Consider the following 23,832-nt stretch of genomic DNA (forward strand, 5'->3'; position numbering starts at 1 on the left):
CTTGTTTTCACACATGCATTATTTAGGGCTATAGTGCAGAATACACGTCAGAAGGCAGGAGACTCCCTGCCAGCTTAGTTGACTTGGTTTTGTAGGCTGAAGACGGGCTAGGGAGTTAGGGAGTCTCTGGGCTCTGAAAATGGCCATCAGAAGCTTTGATCTCACTCCCTTCTTCAGCTGGGAGGTGATGGTCCTGTGGTAAATCTGAAGATGCAGAACAATTTTAATTTCATTTTGTAGTGGTTTAAAACAAAATTGTTTTTTGAGCAATGAGGAGAGTAATGAGGAATTTTAAAATATGAATACTGATTTCTGAAATATAAAAGTCTCAGGTACTCTTGTATCCACAACTAAGTCCTTTCAACTGGAACGGGAAGATATGGAAGGAAGCTGCAGCCTCCCCAGAATCGTTCTGCCTTTGGTAGTTACTCCGTGATCAGTTTGTGATTTGGACTACAAAGTGAGAAATAAGCGATGATCGTTTCATTCCAATACCTTTAGGAATGTTTTTCCAGTTTGAAAAACTCAGATATTCCTATGCACATTCCAACTTGATTATTTTTTTTTAGAATGTGCATTCCAGTGCTGACTATGTTAAATAGCTTTATTTAATATTTTGAGGCAGATTTTTTCTGTATCAACTTAAAAATCTCGTAATAGAAATTTGCAGAGAATTTTTGGCGAGTGCTCCAGGGATTCAGGTACCTAAGTGCCATTTTCACAGCTGACTCAGTGTTTTGAAGTGGAAGTTCTGTTGGTATCTTTTTTTAAAATCTATTAAGTACTTTTCAGAGAATGGTACCTGTAAAGTATTTATTTGTAGCTGTAGGCTGTTTTAAGTATGTGCCACAAGATAGTGCATACTTCTTATATAATTCCTAATCATATCTTAAGAGCCCACTGACGGATTTCCTATATCACAATCAATGAGTTTATAACAGGATCAAAATGTTCGAAGATGCAGATGAAAATTTTAAAAGGGAGAGTAGAAGCCATGAAAAGACTCTACTCTTCCATATTCTGTCCTTCCTATCCAGATGTGAAGACATATTAAATGCAAGAGGAAATTAGTTGTTGAATTCATTCTTGAATCTAGCTGGACTGAGCAGGCAGCACAAGAAGTGGATTAGTTCTTGTGCAGTGTTGGAGATAAAAGAACAATGACCATAGTCTGAAGGAGGGGAAGGAATTGCATCACTCTCTGCAGTGATGGTTGGTGTTTGTGTACGTTAGAGAAACTAACTAGAAATATTTGCGGAGGAGAAATCCATTGAAGATCTAAAGTTAGTATGTGAGCTAGGCTCAAGTATGTATTTTAGGTCTTTGTTATACAGGAAATTGTCAAAATGAGAACTCCAAGAACTGGCCTATGCGATCTTTCATTGGGACATGGGAAAAGTCTGTAGCAGGATGCTGCAAATACAAACTTAAGGCTTTTTAAAAATCATATTCATAATCAAAGGGAAAAAAAAAAGGGAGGTTGTTCCAGCCAAGAGGTTAGGATGATAAGTGAAAGGAAACAAAAGTTTTAAAAGGTGAAAACCAACAGAATATAAGTAATTATACAGAAAGATGCACACAAAGTCAGTAATAAGAAAAAAAAAAAAAGGTTATAAGGGATAAAGCTGATGCCTTTAATGCGTTACTTGGCAGTATTAAAAGCATACTAAAAAGCAAACAAATTCTGGAACAAATAAGTAGAACTAGTGAAAATTTTAATGGTATCTTCAGGGCTCCTGGGGTGGAGCTCACCCCATCACAGAAAGACTGTTAGAAAAAAGGTAAGGGTACAGCAAGGGTCGCCCTGGGATGGTCTGGGGTCCTGAGGATCTTTTGGTCTAACAGCATTTAGAAAATAAAGGGGGAACAGCGATTAACATTCAATATAACATTGAATTATAAAACTGCTCTGCTGGGAATAAAATGGGCAGATGCTACAGGAACATCTGAACTGGTGATGCGTTTAAGAACAAGGTATTGTGAACTAGAAGTGATAGGGGGCTGTGCACATTAATCACAATTCCGTAGAACAAAGCAAAATACATCAAATGTACTTTCAAGGAGAAGAGTAGGGTAAATGCTCCAAGCACTTTTAAAATATTAGCTAAGCTTTAACTTTCAGAGTGTGGGGAGGAAGAGGAAAGTGGCTTTCTACCAGCCCTTTACTCCTCTGTGAAGATTTACCAGAATTTCTTTAACAGTTTTACAATCCTAGGCTCTTCTAACTGTTGGAGTAGGGTTCATGTAGCTACTGGGATTGTTAACGAAGGTCCAGGCTAAAGAGAGGAACAAGAGAGGACACTAAGTTATACTGAGAATGAGCATCCTTTTGACCTGGCTGTTAAGCTGGACCTTCCCCCCAAAGTCTCTGTCACGTGGCGGATTTAGAAGTGTGACGCTCTTTGCTTTTTTTTTAGCAGATACTTTTCTGAAGACGCAGGCATTTTAACCCAAATATAAGTTAGTAAACACGAGGATTATTTGAACTTTGCTCAATTTCTGCAATACTAAGCACTGGACTTTTGGAACAAGCATAGAGAATCTTTACAAAAAGGCTGCAGATGGATTCATTCTCCAGTAAAATAAGTTTCTAGATAGGCATACTCCTTTTTAATTTAAGATGAATGAGTTTAAAACTGAAACTTTAATGTCTGAAGTTAATTTCTACTTGTCCTACTGGTCAGTCCCAGCTCTTTATTGATTATGGGCTCACCTGCTACGGTGCTCCAGTATTTGCTTAAGTCCTGGTCTTTTACTCAGCTTTCCCCAGCCACAGAACTCATTTGGGTTTGTTGTTCTATTAAGGAACTACCATGTAACACTGTGCTGCTGTCGGAAAAACCTATAGTAGGTGTGAAGGCAAAGAACCCCAACCAAGTTTCTTCTTTGTGTGCATTTACTTACTTTAGCATGCCGTGTATCATACACAGGACTATTAGTTTTTCTCAGCTATATTTTTAGTTGATTATTTGCTTTAATTAGGCATCCATTTAGGCTGCAGCCACCATCAAAACAAGGTTTGGTACATTCTGTGTATCCTAAGCATTACATTTGGCCAGTCTTTGTGCTCTCACTGAACAATCATATCGGGGTATTTTATGAATTTTTGGCACTTGTTTGATTAAAAGACACTCTGCTCGTTAATTTGTCCAGATACTTGCTGCTTACAGGTCAAATTTTTCAATGCTTTGGTTGTGCAGGTGATGTTTTTCAGACTGTGAAAACGTTGCTTTGTGCTGAAGCAGTATTTGTCTTGGTCAAATTAGAATTAACATATCCTGGTAAGTAGAACTGAGTTACAAATTCTGACTTTACATTAAAAAAAAAGTATTTTTAACCATGTTGCCAAACTAATTCTTGAAGGCAAAAACTAAACACTTAAGCATTATTTTTGTTTATGAAACCATCATTTTTCCTAAATGTGTTCTTCAAATTCATAGTCTGTTACTGACATCTGTACATGGGTTGTATCAAGAATGCAATTACTACACCATAAAATTGTCTGGTAATATTTGAGTAAAATACTACTATTTTACCTACAAGTAAAAACGGTACAGTCTATGACCTGATTCTTCTTTGGGCACTAGTCATTGGAATATCCCTCCTTTTCCATCTGTTTGTCCTGCCTTCCCCATGTGTGTGAATATTTTATCCATTCCATTGCAATGACCCCAGCGGCAAATATTCTGTCATTTCTCACGTGACTTTCACAGCTTAAATTGACCTTACTCAGAGAAAACACCATGTGATATCCAATGTAAATATTTCTTCCTTTAGTTGTATCTATTTGGAAAAGTGTTCTACTGTAGAAAGAACATTTAATTTTTTTAGGCAACTTTTTTCTAAATCATATTGACAGATGTGAGGGATTGACTCCGTTATCTAGAGCTGAGTGGTTGACAAAAAGTAGTTGTGTAGCAATAATTGCACCTCAGCCCTGGCCTGGAAGTCTCTGCTTTTCACCGGTGCAGTAAGGGCAATGCAGCGCGTATCTCTTCTGAAAGGAACGTGTCTGCTCACTGTGCTCCTGGCTGCAGTGAACATGAAAGTGCAGATTTTTCTCCTCAGAATTTTTATTTTTGTAAAGTGCCTCAGTTTGGGAGTGCTTCTTAATCCTTCAGTGTGTTTTCATTTCATCGCCATGAGAGCATCCTGTAATTTCTCCAAAAGTAATTTGCAGCTTGGTCCCAAGGAGAGCTGGTTACCGTGGTCCGTTCCCCTTCCAGTAGAAGTGCTGGTAGGGAAGTTAGAGATGGCTGTTCAGAAACTGTTGGCAGTGATCCACAGGCTTTGGTGGGCTTTTAGTGAAAGCCAGGAAGAAAGATTTGTTCTTAAGAATAATTTTTTGGGGAAAAAAATCAGTTGTTTATCACCTTGGGGCAATCTTATCACAAACTTTGTTGTGCCTCTTTGCCATTTGAGGTCCGCCGATTAGGATGAGGTTTTAACTCCCATTAGCAAGGAAGAAGCTGTACTTGGGAAGTGTTGAAGATTTGTTACTGCTTTTAGGCATGTGGTATTTGCAAATAACAACTGCAGCATTGTACCTCAAACCAAACTGAAGCGAAGTGGAGCTTTGTGGGCTTTTCTGAATACGTGATTTTGTTATTTTTTTTCTTGGCTGTCGTTTTTCTCCCTCATTCTTAAGTTTCCTCTTACCCAACAGGCCAGAATCGCACATGCTGTTTTCAGTGTATCTCACTTGGCTTTCTTGGAGCCTGGCCAGTTTGCGTCAGTTGAGGATTTACTTTTTTCTTGAAGGGCATGCCTCTGTCAACTGCAGTTGTTTTCCCAAGAAAAGAACAGTCATTCTTCCCATTCTGCATCCTGCCTTCTCATTCATGGCGCTTTTCATAGGTCATAATATCTTAGCACGCTCTAAATGTCGCGAAGGATTTGAATAACTTCTACTTCAACATATGGCATGTATCATCAGTGAGCTCCACTACAGATTCTGAGAGCTGAAAGCAAGCTGTGTGATGAGGGAGTCTAGGCAGAAATTAAATAAGATGGGAAAAATTAAAAATATGGAATTAGCGGAACAGTGAGTTGAATCAATAGACGCGTTTTAAATATTTGGATAAAATAATTTGCTTCAAATGCCCAGGAGAAATTACTGGCTTGTGTTTAATCTATATCCCATATTTATTTAATTTTGTCATCTGCCTGCTTGTAATGTACTTTTGTCTTTTTTTTTTTTTAAAGTTTTAATAACTGTGCATATTTGAGGTAACGAGAGAAATAAATACTTGCAATATAAAAGTAATTGTTGTTCCTAATTAACAACCAGAATACAAACCAGATAAAATTTGATTGTGGTCAGAGAAGATCTTAGACAAACAGAGAAAGGAGCACTGCCTTCCATGTCCTTAGAAGAAAAGCACTGTCCAAACACAAATTATTTATCAAGAGCACATAGGTCAGTGAGCTGCTTGGTACTTAATGGTATTTTGTGAAATTTGTTTCTTTTCCTTGTGGTCGTTTACAGTCACTGAAGTTACTCTATTATGCATGAGTGTGCTATGACTGTATGTATCTATATCTATAGATCTATAGGCATTTTCTGCAGATGAGAGATGGTATGAGTAGGACTGTGTGGGAACTTACTGAATTTCCACGTAAGCAGTTCTGAATTCTAGTGTTTTGACTCTTTCTGTGGGATGGTATGACCCTCGTCTTCCTCAGCTGGACTACTGTAATTGGATTGCTGAAATCTACTGTGACGCTCTTAAGCATGCAGTTGTGCTTCCCAAGCCTGTCTCTCAGCAAATAGGTGAATACCTTTTCATAGTTGGCAAAGAGATTGTTTTGAACACTTGCCCGTATCTCAAAAACTGGGGTAAAAAAAGAGAGAGATGGGGAACCCCCCAAAACAACAAAAAATAATTCTCAAGTGTCTTGGGATGGCATTGAAACCACCTGTGGAGGTAAAAGAGTAACTTTCAAGATACCAATCCTTCTTTACTTACAGCTTGCTCTGCATGCCTAGTTGAGAAACTAATGCTTCAATTACTGTGCCCCCTGGCCTCTTTGATGTCTTAAACGGAAAACCACTGCACCCTTTGGGGCTTTATCTCCTGTGTACTTTGTGATGCATCAGCTTGTGGAGAAAAGATGACGGTAGGGAGGTCTACAGATTTTTTTTTTTTCATTCCTGTAAAAATGCTTTCATTTAAGTTGCGGCCTTTTCTGTCCATTCCAGTCACAGCAATGTTCACTTGTTCAGTTTCGCACAAAAGGTGAAAATAATGTGCGTAGTTTCTCTTAATCCACCTCAGTCATTGAATTCAGCACACTGAGGCAAGCCATCAGAAGACAAATTCCTCTTACAGCAGCAGCAGGAATTAGGACTCTTTAGAGGGTCGCAATTTATCACATGCAAGTACAATATGTCTTGCTTCACTTGAACTGGACTTCCAGAGATTTAATTGAACTATGTTGCCGTTGGCATTTTTTACTGCTGCTTGGTCTGACTTTATTGGGTATCCAAACCAGAGCTGTTAAAGAGCAAAATTAAAGCTGAGCGAAAAATAAAATTGCAGAAGAACAAAATGTTACAGGAGGCCGATATCCCTCTGTTTTATAGAAATAGGACTTAAGTTGCCAGAGGCATTGTTTGTGACTTTATAGCTGAAGTTGAATTCTCTAAAACATGTACAAAACTAAAAAGTGACACAATATAATGCAAGATTTAAAGATGTAGACAAGCACATATCTGTTAATCTGGCCCTGAAGCTTAGAAAGGACCTGTGGTATATCAGGAAGGAATCACCTTGGATGAGTGACATAGTTGATTCTGATAGCTAAATCTTTTTACAGTTCTTCGGGTGTGCTTTCTGTTGAGGCAGAAAGTCACAGTCCTTAAGTTTTAAACAGCTATTTAGAAGTGTGTCACAATTTAGAAATATATTGAGAAACTGTTCCATGTGTTTTAAAACAGCATCTGCGATGTATGCTGGCAGTTGTTTTCTAATAGCTATTACAGAAAACTTCTATATGTGTTTCCACACTTGGTTGCTCTTCTGTGAGCTGACAACATAAATGTTTTTCATGTCGTTGTGAGATGGTGATGGTGGAGACACTCGCAGCATAGATGTGCTGTTGTCCAAAATCCCGAAGGAGACTGAGGCGCAACTACATGTGATTGTCCCTGTTGGATCTGTTAGAAATAGATACACCTGCTTGGATGACTTACAAGTGTGTTTGTGTAGATTTGTCTTAAGTTGTAAGCTATTATGTGTCATTGCAACGATACTGGACAAATTTCTGTTTATGTTCCAGTAAGTGGCGAGAACAAGTTGCCTTAGAGGGGAAAAAAGGATATGGAGGGTCGTAGCAGTCTTGTGCAGCTTTGAATGACGATGTAGGCTACGTTGGTGCAAAAGGATCAGAAGGGAATTAAAGGTTAAAAGGGCACTTGAGACAAGCACTGTGCTCAGTAGTTTGCTTGAGATCCACAGCTAAAGTAGTCCTTAAAATAAATTTGGCATTGAGCACTAAATTAAAGATTTTCTATTTGTATTTCAGACCAGAAATCCCTTAAAATATAAATACTTCTGAGGTTATTGTATCTTCCAAATGCAAAGCATTTTTAAAGCAAATATAGCATTAATTGTATTAAAATGTTTTGAAGGCAACTTGTTTACATAGTATGTTGGGAGGAATATGGTTGCTGTTCTTTGTTCCTTGTGCATCAATGGTTATGTATTTTTTTGGATTGGGTCTGTTGGTAAGACAGGGCTGGTGTTTGTTTCTCCATCTAAAGGCAAAGATTTGTTCAGGAGTTGGAAATGCTATTGTTGTCTGCAAATACAGTTCCAGCTCCCCAAACTGCTACCGTCCATTCAAAATCTGCTTTCATGCTGTCTCTGGCATTCCTGTCAGAGCCTGCTGACTCTGGGTGATGATTGTCTGCATTTTGGAGGGTGATCATCTTATTCTCTAGATCCAAGGCCAAATAAAAAGTGAAACAGAAGCAAGAGAAATATTGGGAAATGAGTCAACGTGAGTGCGTTTGGGGTTTTTGGGTGGTGGGAAGCCTAGAAATTTGGGCAAATGGGTAATATTGAGAATTTTATTGCCAACCTAAAGAAAAAAAAACTGTGTATTTGCTATTTGTTATGGAAGCAGTTGTTCCTTGCTCATAAAAGGCTCAGTGATCTGATCCAGAAATAGAAACAGTGCTTTGTTGCTTAGAGGCACAAGTTGTGATGAGTAGAAATGAACAGTGAATAACCCATCAGCTGAAAAATGCCACATACAGGATCCGAACTATTGCAAACCCCAAACAAATTCATAGGTGTCAAGCTAGGTTTGTGAATAATTCATAAATAAGAAAAGTTTCTGTGTTATAGGGTAAATCACTCATGTAAGATTCTGCTCAGCCCCTTCTCGCAGTAGTGACTTCCGAGCTCGTGCAATCACTGTTTTTTGGTTTTGCTTTTTATTCGAAGCAAGCTTTTTTTGTTTAATTTAGCTGAATAGCTGTGTCAGGAATGCAGTCGGCATCCACACCCCTCCACCAGAATTTCACAAGGAGCTGAGACATGGACCTCTGTGATCTTCTGTTGAACAGATGGCCTAACAGGAAAAAAGAGTCTAGTCCATGCTGGGATGGCCACTTACATTGCTTCCCCAAGATCCTGCTTCCATATACACAGAAAAAAAGTAATGCAAAGAATTTCCTATCATATTCATTACAAGGGTTTGCAGAGCAGTGTGGTATGGAAAGCTGATCTGGCTTAGAGAGCTGGTAAGAAGGGATGGGTTTCTAATACTTACACATTTTTCTATTTTTTTTCACTTTGAGAGACACAGTAAAGTAGCAATATCAGTGTTTTCCTCTTTTTGCCAAGCGTAAGATCACCCTTGCTGAGATTAAATCCTCCAGTGACTTTTAGTTTGATGTTTGTTTTTGATGTTGCAGCAATAAGCAGAAGTCTGGCCTTAAATGGGCAAGGAAGGCATTGGCATATGAGGGGCAGAAGCAGCTAACTACTCAGATTTTTGAATGATTTCTAATATATTATCACCATCTTTGTCCATATCATGTTAGAGTTCATTAAAAATGACTTTTTTTCTTTGAACTGATTGACACAATGTTCACTGAAATGTTTTTCCCAGCTCCTGAATTTAGCTTGCGTTTTAATAGATGAAACTGTCTTACCCTGGGTTTTGATATCCTCTGGTAGCGTCAGTACTGTGATTGGATTTTTAACAGATGTGTGTGTTTTAAGTCCCTCTTGAGCTGTGTGAAAGATGGAACCATACCATCTAAGCAGGGAAGAGGCATGTAAACAGAATTTTGAGCACAGGGATCACTGTGTATCTGCTAATTTCTGATGAATTCTGTAGGATGCTTTTCCAGCAAGCACAAATTGTCGTGGTCAAACAGCCGCTGTAAATAATACTAGCGGCCACTTTCAATGAAGATTCAAGTGGGGCATAAAGGCATTCTGGATTTTTTGCCTATTTCATTATTGAACGTAAAAGATCAGTGTATATCAGCGTGTTGCACATGTTAACAAGGTTAGGCAAAAGTCCCAAAGATCACAAATAAAGCTTATGAGTTAGTTCGTAGAGATTAGACAGTATCAGCCTTGAAAGTCCTTGTTGTGAATGTAAACAGTAGGACTTAGCTATTGTTATCCCTAATGACTTACTCATCAAATAGAAGAAAATCTATATGGACAGGATGAGATAAATCCATGTTTCTTCACAAACATATGCATCAGCACATACTTCAACAAGCCCTATAAAAGTGTGTACTCTTCTCTAAGCCTGTCATAAAGGACTAAATTATGCTGCTGCACTGCGTGGTGGGGTAATATATTTGAGCAATCGAGACTTTCGAACACTAACCGCATGTCTGTCCATTAATTAGGGAACTCATTCTGTCCCATTTGCCTTTAGTCGAGGAGGCTGCACTCGTTGGACACTGAAGATGAAGGATAGCTCGTCTTGCTGGCATGCCTTTCCCATCTGCTTTCTATTTTGGGACATTTATGGGTTAGGCTGGGTAGGGGCAAATCCCCATTGACATTGAGGTATCAGGGTGATAAAACATAAGAAAAGTGTCTCTCCTGATGTGTTAAAGGAAGGGAAATTCTGAATTTCGTGGGGTTGGAGGTGGCCTTTGGACTCTAAGTTATTCAAAGCTTGTTTTAGAAACAGTTCTCTGGTAGCATATCTTCAAGCAGCAGCAAATCTGGGATTCTCAGTAGCTGAATAAAGTGTTGTTCTTTTTTCTTGTTTTTTTTTTTTTTTTTTTTTTTTCCCTATATAGTAAGCCTCAAAGATTTCAATGTTGATAACTAATTACCCAATCTTAGAAGAGTTTCTGTAAAAGGTGTTATTCTGCAAATGTTCAGTATAAAATTCCTTGTACTTTTTTCTTTGGAAGGTATTACAGGCTAGTCGGTTCTAAAGAGAAAATACCAAACTAATTAGTTGCTTATCTAATATTGTTTGACAATTTGTATGTATATTTGAAGTTAAAAAATAAACCTCACACTGACGAAACTTAAAACTACTGGGACTGATCTCAGGTTGACCTTAATGTTCACTCAGCCTTTGAAGGGAGAACTGATCCTCAATATTTATATTTATTAGGGAAGTGTTGGCTTTTAAGGAGCTGGTAGGAGCTTTCTGTGAGGTTGCAGCAACAGGCCTTTATTTTGTTGTTTCACTCCTTGTTAGCTGGCGCAGGTGCTCCTGGTCCAGCGCTGCCAGCCTTGAGGCTAAACCCATATTGTGGTTTCCCCTGTGGCCACCTCAGCTACTTTCTCAGTCTGAGCAGAGCAAGCATTGCCTTGCACGTACCTGCTGACTCCAGGAGCTGAACAGTAGGCATGAACACGGCACGAGGAGTGAGGCCTGGAGAGGCTGCCCTGCCGCTGCGGCCTCCTTGGGTCGGGTGCCTTGGCTCTGATCTCACCACAGCTTCATGTACTGAAAGCTGAGAGTTACAGGGCACGGTTTAACAAGTTGCTGGGCATGGTCTTGAACTATAGTAGCTGAGACAGGGAAATTTGATGTAAAACATGTTGCTTAAATACTTCTGAAGACTATTTGGGGGTGTTCGGTGTGGGAAATGTGAGTGAATGGAGGCTCAGCAGGGCCTTCGCTAACTGCCCAGCAGCTCCTGTGGAGACTTGGTGTCTGGCCCTGCCTCTCCTTGTCTGCATATGCCTGTGCCCTGCTGCACATAATGCTTGGTTGCACCATGCTGAGGAGGGAAGACAATTTTAGAGGGTTAGCTGTAAGCTTCATTTGTTTTTCTATGAAAATCTGTTTCATGTTATATATGGATGGAAAACTCGCTCACTATAATATAAGTTGATTCAGAAATAGGAAAAAAACTATGTAATAGTTGTGTAAATTATGCCATGTATAATCTTTCTTTTGGTGTTCTCCCAGTTCTGTGTTTTGATCTCTGAGGTCAGCTTTTCTTTATGCTTCAGTGACTTCCATTGCTAAATACGAGACAGCACTTCTCCTAAAGTTTTAGAAAGGCTTTAGGGTCTTTTTAAGGCTTGTAGCATGACTTAACTGTAGAGCATCTTAGACATCATAGTAATAACAGCATCTTCAAAAGCTTGATGAGTAATTATAATTTACACTTTTTTTTTCAAAAATTGCAGATGTGTAGCTATACCAAGGTTTTACATGTTAACATATGCTGTAAATATGGCTGAGACTTTTGCCATATAATAATGTGACTGAATATGTCGAATCCTGCCATGCAGCAAGCATATGTGCTTTAGAATGCAGAAATGGGCACTTGAATCAGGCACTTGAAAATTGTTCCTGTAGTACCACATGTGATATAAAGGTGTCTAGAATTGTAAGGAATGTGGGCACCATATTTTAGGTCAAGAGGGAATGGCCTCAAGCTGTACAGGGGAGGTTCAGGTTGGAAATGAGGAGACATTTCTTCTCAGAACGAGCAGTCAGGCATTGGGACGGGTTGCCCAGGGAGGTGGTAGAGTCACCGTCCCTGTGAGTGTTCAAGGAAAAGTTGGATGTGGTGCTTAGGGACGTGGTTTAGTGGGTGACATTGGTAGTAGGGGGATGTTTGGACCAGACGATCTTGAAGGTTTTTTCCAACCTTAACGATTTTATGGTTTAAAAGTGTTTTGCTTTCCTTGATGTTCTTAGTGTTTGGTAAGTGTCCTTAGATTTAAGTACTGTCATGACATTGATCAATACTTGGAAACATTTTTGCTGGTGCTTAATACCAAATGTTAATGCGGCAGTTTAGCTGTTCAGAGTTTATTTCATGTTTCTGAAAAAAACAACAAACTTTTGCTGCTTTGTGCTATTTGGAATTTTAGATGTTCCTTGACATTTGATTTCTGGCATCATTGTGTATGAAATGGAGTTACTTGGTAGTTTCCTAAATAGCAAAAGGTTAAAACCTTCTTCCTTATTGAGACATAATGGAAATATACCAGGGAAAACGTACGTATGCTTGTGGCCTAGAGATATCCTATAAGATTGAAAATGCATACCCTTTGTTGGAAACACAGTGCTTAAAAAACTGATAGGCAAACTGTTGCATGCTGAGTCTAACCAGTTCTGTGACCAGGAAGAAGCCAGTCTCCCCCTGTTCTTCTAAATTCATCCTTGTGATGGAGGCTGCATGAATGCAAGGTAGAGACTGACCCAAATGGGGCAAATGATCTCAATTCTTCTTAGCTCCTTTATGCATTATTATTAATGCAGTGGCTAAAGAATCTTGAACTGATTCAAATAAAAATGGTACTGAATCTAATACCTTAGAAGAAAACTAAAACAGGGTAGGATTCATAAAGATTTTTTGGAGGAAAGGTTACGCTCAGCATGGAGTATCTACAGTAGTGTGAAATCAGAATTTCATAAAGGTATCTATGTTGAAAATGTAAACCCGTGGCATGTTACTGGTTTTTAGTGGAATATGCTGAGCCTTTGCCTTACCAGGGTGAAACATAATTGCTTGTCCTCAAAGCAAAAGCTGCAAGTGGTATGCGTTCAAAATGGAAAGATGTGTTTTAAATGGACTGCCTGTAGGTTTGGAAATTGGATTCCTCCTTACAGTATACAGAGGCAAACTCGCAAAGGAAATTGAGGAGGACTGCTCTAATTCCGTTCCTCTGGTGGCTCACATCATGGTGCTCTGTATACCAAAAGTAATAGAGAAGGCTAAACAAATGGAAAAGCTTTGTTTTTTAAATGTAGTTTTTATATCACAAGCAGCAGTGGTCTGTCTCAGGTATGTTTCTCACTTGAGGGATTAATGACAAATGCAGGATTTGAGTTCTGCATACCAGTGAATCTCAGTGCTTTATTAAATAACTAGAGAAGGCAGTCTGCGTGCCTTTTTATTTTTCGAGCAATTCTGATAGTCTGAGAAATACTCAAGCTATCCAAACACACTACTGCTGTCCTTGACCAATTGGTTATCCTGACAATATTGTAGGCTACCTGTACATGTGCGTGCTCACATTTAAAGGAAAATCTTATGGGTTTCATGAGATTACTCATCACAATGAGTTCAGGTCAGTGGAAGCTTAATTGAAGTTAATAAAAAAATTTATGATGATACATTTTATGTTGTATATGACCACCAAAGGAAGAAATCTCAATTATGCATTTTGAGAGATTTTCTTATTTCTCTTTGGGATTCTGTTTCCAACGCTGGATGCATGTAATCAGGGAAGCAGAATTGGCACTCAGTTTTCATTCCAAGTTGTCTTTTCATGCAAAGATGGTTTCAGTTCAAATATCCCCCCAATTCCTGTGCTACTTGTTGTCTGTGCAGATTAGAAAACAGTTCTGAATAGTTACTTGACAAATGCTATAAAGCTTTGGGGGACTTATCTGCAAAACAAAGTTTTCCGGGTGGTAGTTTTTTTTGTCTGAAGGCATTTGAAAAAGCATTGATCGCTTCAGGGAAATATCGGCATCTTTAACTGTATGACAGGCACACAGATGTACATGGTTTTTAAGAGACTATACTGAACTACTTCCTTGCAGGCCAGGTTGTCTGTTTAAGGCTTAGTTTGATACCGTGAAGACAACTGAAGGGGAAAGGGACACTGAGCTGCATTTTTAATTGTAGTAGAAGCACAATATGAATGTCTGTCACACAGCATATGGTTTTGATAAAAACTAATATACACCTGGAATTACTACATTACTGTCAGTGTTTGGAAACCACGAGTGAAGTCAAATGAAAATCATCCCTGGTTTCTGGAAACTCATTCAGCTATCTAAACTTAAAAAAAAAAAAAAAAAAAAAAAAAAAAAAAAAGAGCAGGGTGTGGATGCCAGAGAAATTGCCATCCTCAAATCTGTGTCAGGACAATGTTGTTGAAGCTGTCTACAACACAACTCTTGCTGCAAGAATACAATTTGATATATTAAGCCAGGAGGAATAGAAATACGATCTCAGACTACATTTCTGTAATAGAGATTAATGGGAAAAATGAAAGCTTGATTGCATCCACATGCTTGGAAAGTTAGTCTGTTTGCATGAATTTGTGAAAATTCTAGTTAGCTCAGTGTAAATCCTGCATAAATTGCTCACTTGTTTGCAAGGCCACGAGGAGCAATTATTTTACACAGATAGATAATCCTACTGAGAAACTATGTGTTAATAATTTGGCACTGATTCTGATCCTGCTGAGTTTGGGAGGAGGCTTATTTGTCTGCTTCATTTAAGAGAGGATCAGGACCCGGGAGAACTCCAAGTATATTTTGAGTTCCTTCTACGTGAAGTATTTACAACCTGTTTCAACTGCAAACTCTTGAAATAGTGAGGGTAAGCCTTGCCTATGGAAAAATCTGTTTCCTTTTGAACTTAAACCAGTACTGAAAACTTCCTTCACGTTCTGAAAATGTGACTGAAGTTTTCACTTTACCTCTTGGCCATCTGAAACGTTCGTCTGTAATTGCCTGACACTCCACTCAAGTCACAATACTTTAAATTGTTACAAGACTCTCATTTAGAGTTTTAACTTTTATTCCTGCTTATGCTGGGAACATCTTCTGGTATCGTATGATAATGATTAAAATGTGTAGTCCCAAAAGGTGTTTCATACCTGCTTAAATTACAGCAATTTTAATACAAAGAACTAGTGAAGTAAAAGCAAGTCAGAGCACTGTCCTTCTACTGAGGTTCATGTGTATCTTGCCATTGGTTTCAGTTGAAGAATTAAGAAATTTTATCTGTAGGAAACCATGCTACCATTTGTACCACGATGTGTAGTTTGTATATTGGAGCAACTTATTCAATCATTGCTACTTTCGGTGGCATTTTTGAAGATTGAAAGTACCTACTGAGAGTGACTGCTGGGACTGCAATGAAATAAAGCAATGTTGAAATAAAGCAAATAAATGTAAACTTTGAAGATAAAAATGGCATTCCACTTAAGAAAAATAAATGAAAAGAAGACTATTAAGAATAATTTTGAGCTGTAGTATAGACACTTGAAATTGGGGTGAAAAGATAATTTCAGAAAAAGATAATAGAAATACTAGGTTTATTTAAATCTTTTGGCTGCAGGAAATGAGAACCGGTAAGTCAGCTAGAATATCAGTAATTAGCTTCATCTCTTTGTAAAAGAAAAAAAAAAAAGAAAATAAAAGAAAAAATAAAATAAAAAAAGTACTCTTCAGACGATCTAAATGATTATTTGCACTAGTCTCAATTCTAGAAGTTATTCTGTCCTGCTTTGGACCTTTCCTCATGGATGTCAGACCAATGTACTGTGGGTCAAACAGTCAGTTCTGGTTTTGGTAAGGAACAAGAAGTCTTTTTGATATTCCGAGAAAATTTTGAAGTGAGGTAGATGATTTGCTAATGGGTTTTCTTTCATAGCTGTTTAATTGGTTACTGAAAAGAAGAGCTTGGAGTCTTTTTCTTTAACAAAAAGAAAAGGGATGATCCTAGAAGGCTTGGAGGTAAAAACGACCTAAACAATAACAAATAGATGAATCCACGTAGGTGAATCCAGCATGAAAGGCTAACCAGCAGAGTGCTTGCAGGGGGGGACAGCTATGACTTTCTAATGTACAGAAATTACTTAGAAGCCAGTGTAATAATGGATTAAAAAATGGATTTACCAGGGATTTTGAAATACCTCCTGAGAGTTTATTAATAAAGTAATCCTTGGGGAGCGGGACGCACAATTCTATTTGGGATTTGAAGACTATTCAAGATTGGAAATAGTCAAATATGGCAGAAGGTTGACAACTGATGGCCCAAATGTCTTTCCTAAGAATGCATTCAGCTGTGCTCTGTAGGAGGAAACGAGCAATTAAATAAGTGGCTTGGCACTGACTGCAGAGTTTGTTGTGAGCTCTGAGGAACTCGAGGCAAACTAGCAGCTTGCATAGCTGGGGTGGCATAGGGGCTGTCTTACAATTTTGGATTAATGTTATGAACTCTGTTTACACTGCATCTTAAAAATCTGTTCATGTAAACTCAGTCCTTCTGTGACTTTTAGCTCCATCCACTTAACCAGAGTGCCACGACTTGGTGTGGTGTTTGTAATATGGTTAACTAACACCCTTCATTTAAATGAAGTCCTGATCGGTTCAGCGCATTCATGACCACGCGAGCCAGTCGTCTTGTGTGGCAGGTACTGTGTGTAAGCTACCCAAGGGGGAGAAAGGTGCATTTTGGTTGGATCCAGGGACTCACCAGGTACGACACTGGAAGCTTCTACCCAAGAAATGGTATCAGGTCAGTCTGTCACCACCTGCTGAGCTCGGAATGGGTGAGGTAGCATACAGCCATTTTTTCCACCTGGAAAAAACATGGCCAGAAAGCATGTTTTGGTAGATACCATTAATTTCTGACCAAAATTTAATATTGTGCATATGACACTAAGTTCCAAATGAACTGCAGTCCACAGGAAATAAATGTGTACCCACTGTTGGACAATTCAGTTAAAAAAAATAATAATTACGCAGGCATCCAGCTGGGCTCAGAAAAACCCATGTGAATAATAGCCTCTGTAGATATTAATAATTCTGTTTCTGCTTACTATCAAAGAGACCAAAAAGTGAGTCATGATAAAATATTCCAAATTATTTGTACATTAAATGCACTGAGCATTTGTTTGATTAAAACACAGGGATGTGTCCAGCGGCTCAAAGGCACAACCGGTTTTAAGCTACTCAAATGCTTTGTTATTGAACACAACTGTCAAGTTATTTGAGTAAAAATATTTGTCAAGTTTCAGTAGCTGTTAACTCAAGACAATGATTAGAATTCTGTGCAGTGATGGATCCAGTTTAATAATCTTCAATTGCAACTGCATGGTTTGGAGTTTAAGCACTAATACTGTTTTGTGTCATCATGGGTCAGTCGCAAAATTCCCCATGTTATGGAGAAATTTCTTCTGTTTGGATTAACTTAGTATTTTATTGTGGAGACTTTTGCACCTTCTCTGAATGGTGGTATTAGCCAGCGTTGGCAAGTGAGCTGCTTCAAGGTAGCATTTCATTTTCTCTTCTTGAAATCAGTAATGTTTAGCTAAAAAGTGTCTACCCTAACAGGACGACACTTGAAAATGAGGATGCTGACAGCGACTCTTCTGTTTAGGTTGCTGTAATTGTAACGGGAGTTTCCATAGGCAAACAAACATTGCCATTTCAAAGAAAAATCTGGTTTGATTTAGTTCCCATGGGAATGAGCAAATCAGAGTGATCGCAGCTGGTAAAGATGTGGATTGAAACGACTGAGGCATCTTTCTCCTGTGCCGCTACGCCTACACGGTGGCCTGCATCAGCCTCTGCTTTGCAGCTTTGAGCTGCTCCTTTTGAGAAATTCTTGCCCTGCCATACTGTATGGTGGCTTGTGAGATGGTCTTAATTACGTCCTGAATTCCCTGTGCCAAACTCTATCCTTGGCTATACTGTGGTAAACCCAGAATAGCATCACTGACTTGAACAGCAGTTAACACTTTCTGCTGAAACCAAGCTCAGCAGCGTTGAGAATTTGTTGCAAAAATAACTCCACGTATAACCTTTAACGTGTTCGGAGTTTAGAGCTGTAGTGCTGATTTCGTAAATGTGCAAATAAGTGACCATATGGTTAGAACATTCTTATGTAAAAACAAACTCTTTCAGAAACAATTCTTCCTCAGACGTTGTTATAGTTGCCTTTTGGCATTGCATTTAGTATGTGTTTTCTGTCACAAATATAAAAGGTAATAATCCCTCTGCAGTTGCCTAGAAAATGTTACATATGTAAGACATATGGAAGTTTTACATGAGTCGCAGAGGCCATAAATGTTGGCCAGCAACGTAGTAGCTGCATGTGTGCTAATGAGATATTTAATTCTGGCTGGCGTGTACAACGCTTCTAATTCTCTGGAATTGTGTAGGAAATTATTCAGCTATTTGTTTTCAGTGATTAAGCAAACAAAGAGGCTGATATAATGAAAATAAGACTGCTTGAGCAACTTGGGGTCCAATCCTTTCTAGTGAAGTAAATTTTTCACCAAAATACTTCCGGTCGCTGTCCTGTTGATATGACAAGGGATTCTAGAGTGTCTTCCAGAAAATCCACATTGGTTTTGACCCTTGGGGTCCAACTCGCCCAGCAATTCAGATTTTATGTCAGTTTTAATTAAATACAACAGCAAAAATATAAGCATGGCTTCTTTCCTTGTCAAAAACAGGACCCTTACAAACATGGCAGTCCCACCTGGTGATCTCCTGAGACACTGGAAGGCACAGTAGGTTTTGTCTGATGCACGCTGATGCTGTCGATTGGTGTCTGGGAACCTTCAGGTACCCCGGGGTAACCATCTGGTGGCATTCAATCTCAGTGGCTTTAGAGCAGCCAAATGAAAGTAAACTGAACTGAACCTTTTTATGAACCTCAAGCCATCCATCCACACACCTCTCTCAAATGAGCCTGCATCCAGCAGATACCCGTGGCTCACCTGGAAAGGGAGGAGAAGGCGTAATGGAGTTTGTAGTCTGTGTGCTTCGTCTTTCCAAATGTGTACAGAGGAGAGAAGTAAAGCAGGCAAAAGTGAAAAAAATGTGTTCAGAGACAAACCAGAAGTGGAAAACGTGGGTCAAGACAAAATAAAAATAGGTAACATAAAGGGTGTGCTGGAAAAGGGCTGTTGGTAAGTTTTTAGATGTCTTAATTGGTCAGCCACTGTGTCTGGATAGTGCAGAGTAGGTGGTTTGTGAGGATAATCATGAGTTGTTAGTTATTTCATGTCTGTTGACCATTACGCATATATCAGACATTCAGACATAGCTTTCAAAACCAAAAATAACTGTTATTGCAAACTTTGTGCGTATCATGTCTGTTTAGGCATATCAAAGCAGGTTTCAGTTGCCTGTTTTCGTACGGAGAGGCAGCAGACTTGACCTTTGTCTTGCTGCCCCCTGCCTCCAAGAAGAGCTGATGTTGCAGTAGCTGTGATATACTGATTTAATTTAATTGGTTGCAATCAACAACCTACAACATGCTTTCCTTGAATATCTGTCTACTTGGTGAGAGAGAACTTTATTTTTAGCCATTGAGTTTTAATGAGATTCGGAATTTTATTTTTAAAGTACTTACCATATTTATAAACAAACTATGAGGCACACATAATAAATAGCAATTACTTTTTCAGAAAAGTCTTCACTGACTGCTACCTCTAAACTTGTTTCTTTTTGGCATTTCCTCCTGAGAGAGTTCTTTAGCATCTATTTATAAACGATGCTCGTTATACAAGTAGGTGTATGCCTTGAACTTAAAAAATTGATCAGTTTTTTCAGAGGGTGTATTCAGAGGCTATGTATTGACATCCAGCTATTTCCATGAGAGAGAGGCATTCGGCAGCAGCCAGTTGGTCACAGGTTAAATCAGGTGAGGAAGATACTTAATATTCTGCTGAATCCTGAGCCTTCTTGGAACTACATTTGCAGGAAGCTTTGAGGGTTACTAATGTCCCTGCAGCTCATTTTTGTGGGCCTTCTCTTTCAAGGCTGAGCTGTAATAAAGCTCTTGGGTCCTAAGAACAAGATTTGTAATGTCTTTAAACAAAGATATTAAGCTGAATTATGACCATTCCCTCTCTTTTGTTTATTTGCCCATTTAATAAGCTATACTTTATTAAGCGTTTAAATCAATTGCCTATTTTATCTAGGTGTTAAGATAGTAATTGATAGGATAGATAGTTATCAGACTCCTGGAATTGAAAAGCAATAACACCTCTTCAGTTTTAGTGTACATTTTCATGTGTTTTAAAAAATGATGATGCAAACAAGAAGTTATAATTAAAATTATAGAGACTTCTGGTCTGTTGACTGTAGACAGGTACCTGTTCATTTTTACAAGATTCATTTACCTGATAGACTGGAATAGCTTCATTGCTAATGGACCTGTTTTTTTATAGTACTGCAAAGCGATTTATACCATATTTATAAATAATGGAATAAGGACAGTCTTGAAGTGTACTACGGCAGTGACCTTAGCAACATTGAATGCTGGCAATGAATCTATTAAAAAGTTTTTCACTGTTGAGATTTATAGAATTGTTTATGATTCTACAGCACACACCACTGTTTGTTTCTCAGTGAACCTAGGCTTATGGCTGTGTCAATCAGTCTTTTATTAAAGAAACATTTATGAAACATGGGAAGAAAATTCTAGAATTGACTGTGGAGCCTTGAGAGCAGAGCATTTGCAAGATAGCTTTAGAGCAATGGCTCTCATCTGAGATTTGATAATCATTTCTGCTTTGTAAATCAAAATTTGAGTTTGGTGTTGGAAAGGAGAAGGTGATTTGTCCACTGATGCTATTCCAGCAAACATCAGCTGCAAATGCTCTTAGGCTGATTTGTGACGGAAGGACCTGCTCTTGAGGTGCAGGTGTAAAGCAACACTGGACATCACCTTGCAGCAGCAAAGAGAGAAATTTTGTCATGAATCTTCATGATTAACTGCGTAGTCCTTGTTACAGACCAAAACTGTTAGGTGTCAGTGCTCTCAGGAATCTGAGCCAAGGTTTAGAATGAGCTTTTTGGGAGTGGGAAGTGTAGTTAAGTATCACTTCGATGTTTGTGCTCTGTACAGATGCTAATTAATTTTTAAGTGCTGATTTTCCACGCCGAATCTAACAGTAGTTTGGGTACAAGTATACCCGTATTGAGTACAGGCTGCTAGGGACCACTCTGAGCTGTAGCTGAGGCTAGAAACTAGCAGTAGAGAAAAGTCTGTATTTTTGTTTTCTAGTCATTTGTGTAGCACTGCAGTCAGTTGTTGTACAGTGCCAGGATTTCTAGCCCAGTGACCATGCCTTCACTAGAAATTGAGATGACAAGAAGTCCCTATGCTATGTTGGATGCTATCTCTCTCCCAAGTGCTTATTTTCGTTGCTGTTTTGTGCCTTCACGTTGTGGTTTAATTTTCTTCAGGACAGTGAAATAATCCCCATTTGTAAGTGGGGAAATTATGAAGTCCTTTGTGTTAACTTCACACTGAATCCTCTATGCGAACTTCCCATTGGAAATATGTCAGTCTCTGTCCTTGGTAAATGCTATCGGACTATGCGAACAAGAGCTACACATTACATTGTAAGAACAATGCTTTTAGCAATAGAGCAGTGAGGAAGGTATTTTCACGTGATGATTTAAATATTCTTGTAAGGTTAAAAGCGCCTCCCTTAACATATAAGGCCCCTTCCTAAGCATGAAGTGGGGAAAAAGCAACAAAATATAGAAATAAGAAAAATGAGCAAACAAATTTGGGGTATGTTGCAAGATTCTGTAATAACCCAGAGTGGCTGCAAAGCTTCTGGACTCTGGGTGTCATCTCTTCCTGAGACCATTTCTCTGTTGTTGAGAGCTGGGGTTCTGAAACTTCTCACAAAATATTTCATCCCAAAGTCCCTGCTTTACAGCCTTTTGCAGAATCCCATCATCCAGCTAATTAGGCTCTGGTTGGCTTTTGCAGTCACTAGATCTTGTTTCCATGTCTGTGGGTCATCATTACGCAGCCCTTGGAAAACATTTGTAAGAGGAGTGGAGTTTGATAATAGCTGTGATTTACTGGTGTCTGGATGCCACTGAAAATGCCTACATTGTGGCTCAATTGGTGGAATCAATGAACAAGTCTGCAGCATGCAATTATGAAACTGTGGGACACTAGTTTCCCTACTTCTGAATATTGTGCTGCAATTACTTGCTTTTGTATAAAAGAGAAGAGCTGCAAGCATCCTCCTTCCCAGAGAAACTGTGAAATGTGCAAACCAGACCCATGTTTGTTAAACACCCAGTTTTCAGCAGCAGAGGGGTGGGCAGCAGGGGAGGGAGGGGATTGTGCCCCTCTGCTCTGCCCTCCTGAGGCCCCACCTGGAGCCCTGAGTCCAGCTCTGGGCCCCCAGCACCAGGAGGATGTGGGGCTGTTGGAGCGGGTCCAGAGGAGGCTGTGAGGTGCTCCAGCCCTCTGGGCATCATCTCCTGTGAGGGAAGGCTGAGAGAGCTGGGACTGTTCAGCCTGGAGAGAAGAAGGCTCCGGGGGGACCTCATTGCAGCTTGTCAGTTTTTAAAGGGGGCTTCTAAAAACGATGGAGAGCGACTTTTTGCTTGGTCAGATAATGACAGGATGAGGGGGAATGCGGTTAAACTAAAAGAGGGGAGATTTAGATCAGAGGTTAGGAGGAAATTCTTCCCTCAGAGGGTGGTGAGGCCCTGGCACAGGCTGCCCAGAGAGGCTGTGGACGCCCCATCCCTGGGGGTGTTCAAGGCCAGGCTGGACGAGGCCCTGGGCAACCTGATATAGTGAGTTGGAACTGGATGGGCTTTGAGATTCTTTCCAACCCAAACTTTTCTGTGATTCAGTAAAAGTTGGTGAAGTTTTATGCTGCAATCTTAACTTCCTTTAAATTAGTACAGCAAATATCTGTAGTTGCTAAAGCAATATGTGATCTGTCTTGTTCCCAGAGAAGATTTTTCTTACAAAAAAAGCCCAGCAACATAATTCTTTTCATGACATAAATTTCCAGAAGAAAAGGTTTTTACAAGTAAAGGCTGTCTCTTTAAAAAATATTTTCCTATTATCCGACAGTTTCCCAAGTGAATGAATTGTCCTCATGAATTATATGGAACTCAACTTGCAGTTTATATTCATATTTATCTGTGAATCAGGCTCTTTTTATTCCATGGTAGATTAATTCAGTGTGGCCCACGTTGGAGAAATAAAACCCATGGGTCTGATTTTGTCCTAATATTTGAAAAAGGGATAGCAGCTATGAGATATGCCTTGTTTAATTTTGAGTTTGTACAAGCGCTGCTGTCTGGGGTACATCAGTCATGGAAAGAGATTTCTAAGCCTTCGTCAGTTGTTATACAGGAGTATGAAGAGTAGGGATATAAAAATGGGGGAAGTATGAGGAAGGTGGGTAATCATAACTTTACATAAAATAAGAGCTGTGAATTTCGTGGCAGTAGCTTAAAGCCAGTATATGGAAATACTTTTTTTTTTTCCTCCTCCAGCAGCACAATGCATAATTAAACTGTACAGCTTGTTGAGACAGGGTATTATGTCTGGCTGACTCGACAAGAATCGTGGAAGGAAGATCCACCTGTGGCAAGTCAATGAAAGGGGGAGATGCTGCTTTTCAAGTTCAAAAAAAAAAAAAAAGAGAAAAGCTGATGAGCAGATGCTGAAATGATAAATTCTACCACATACTGTTGTGATTAAGTTTTTTTCAAAATAGCCACTTTGTCACTACTGGAGGCCCAGTATTGAGGTAGATTGACTTGTTTTCATATATTGTCCGTATACAAATTTATTTCATACTCGGTGTAGACGCTTTTCAATATCCA

The 23,832-nt window shown here is 39.1% G+C and overlaps 1 protein-coding gene across 1 annotated transcript in view; it reads left to right on the top strand.

Moving 5' to 3' along the window:
• PTPRT (protein tyrosine phosphatase receptor type T) overlaps positions 1-23,832 on the top strand; it is a 532,802-nt gene that overhangs the window by 224,718 nt on the left and 284,252 nt on the right. The window lies entirely within an intron of this gene.

This window comes from Cygnus atratus, chromosome 16 (assembly GCF_013377495.2).
Source record: "Cygnus atratus isolate AKBS03 ecotype Queensland, Australia chromosome 16, CAtr_DNAZoo_HiC_assembly, whole genome shotgun sequence".
Classification (NCBI taxonomy): domain Eukaryota; kingdom Metazoa; phylum Chordata; class Aves; order Anseriformes; family Anatidae; genus Cygnus; species Cygnus atratus.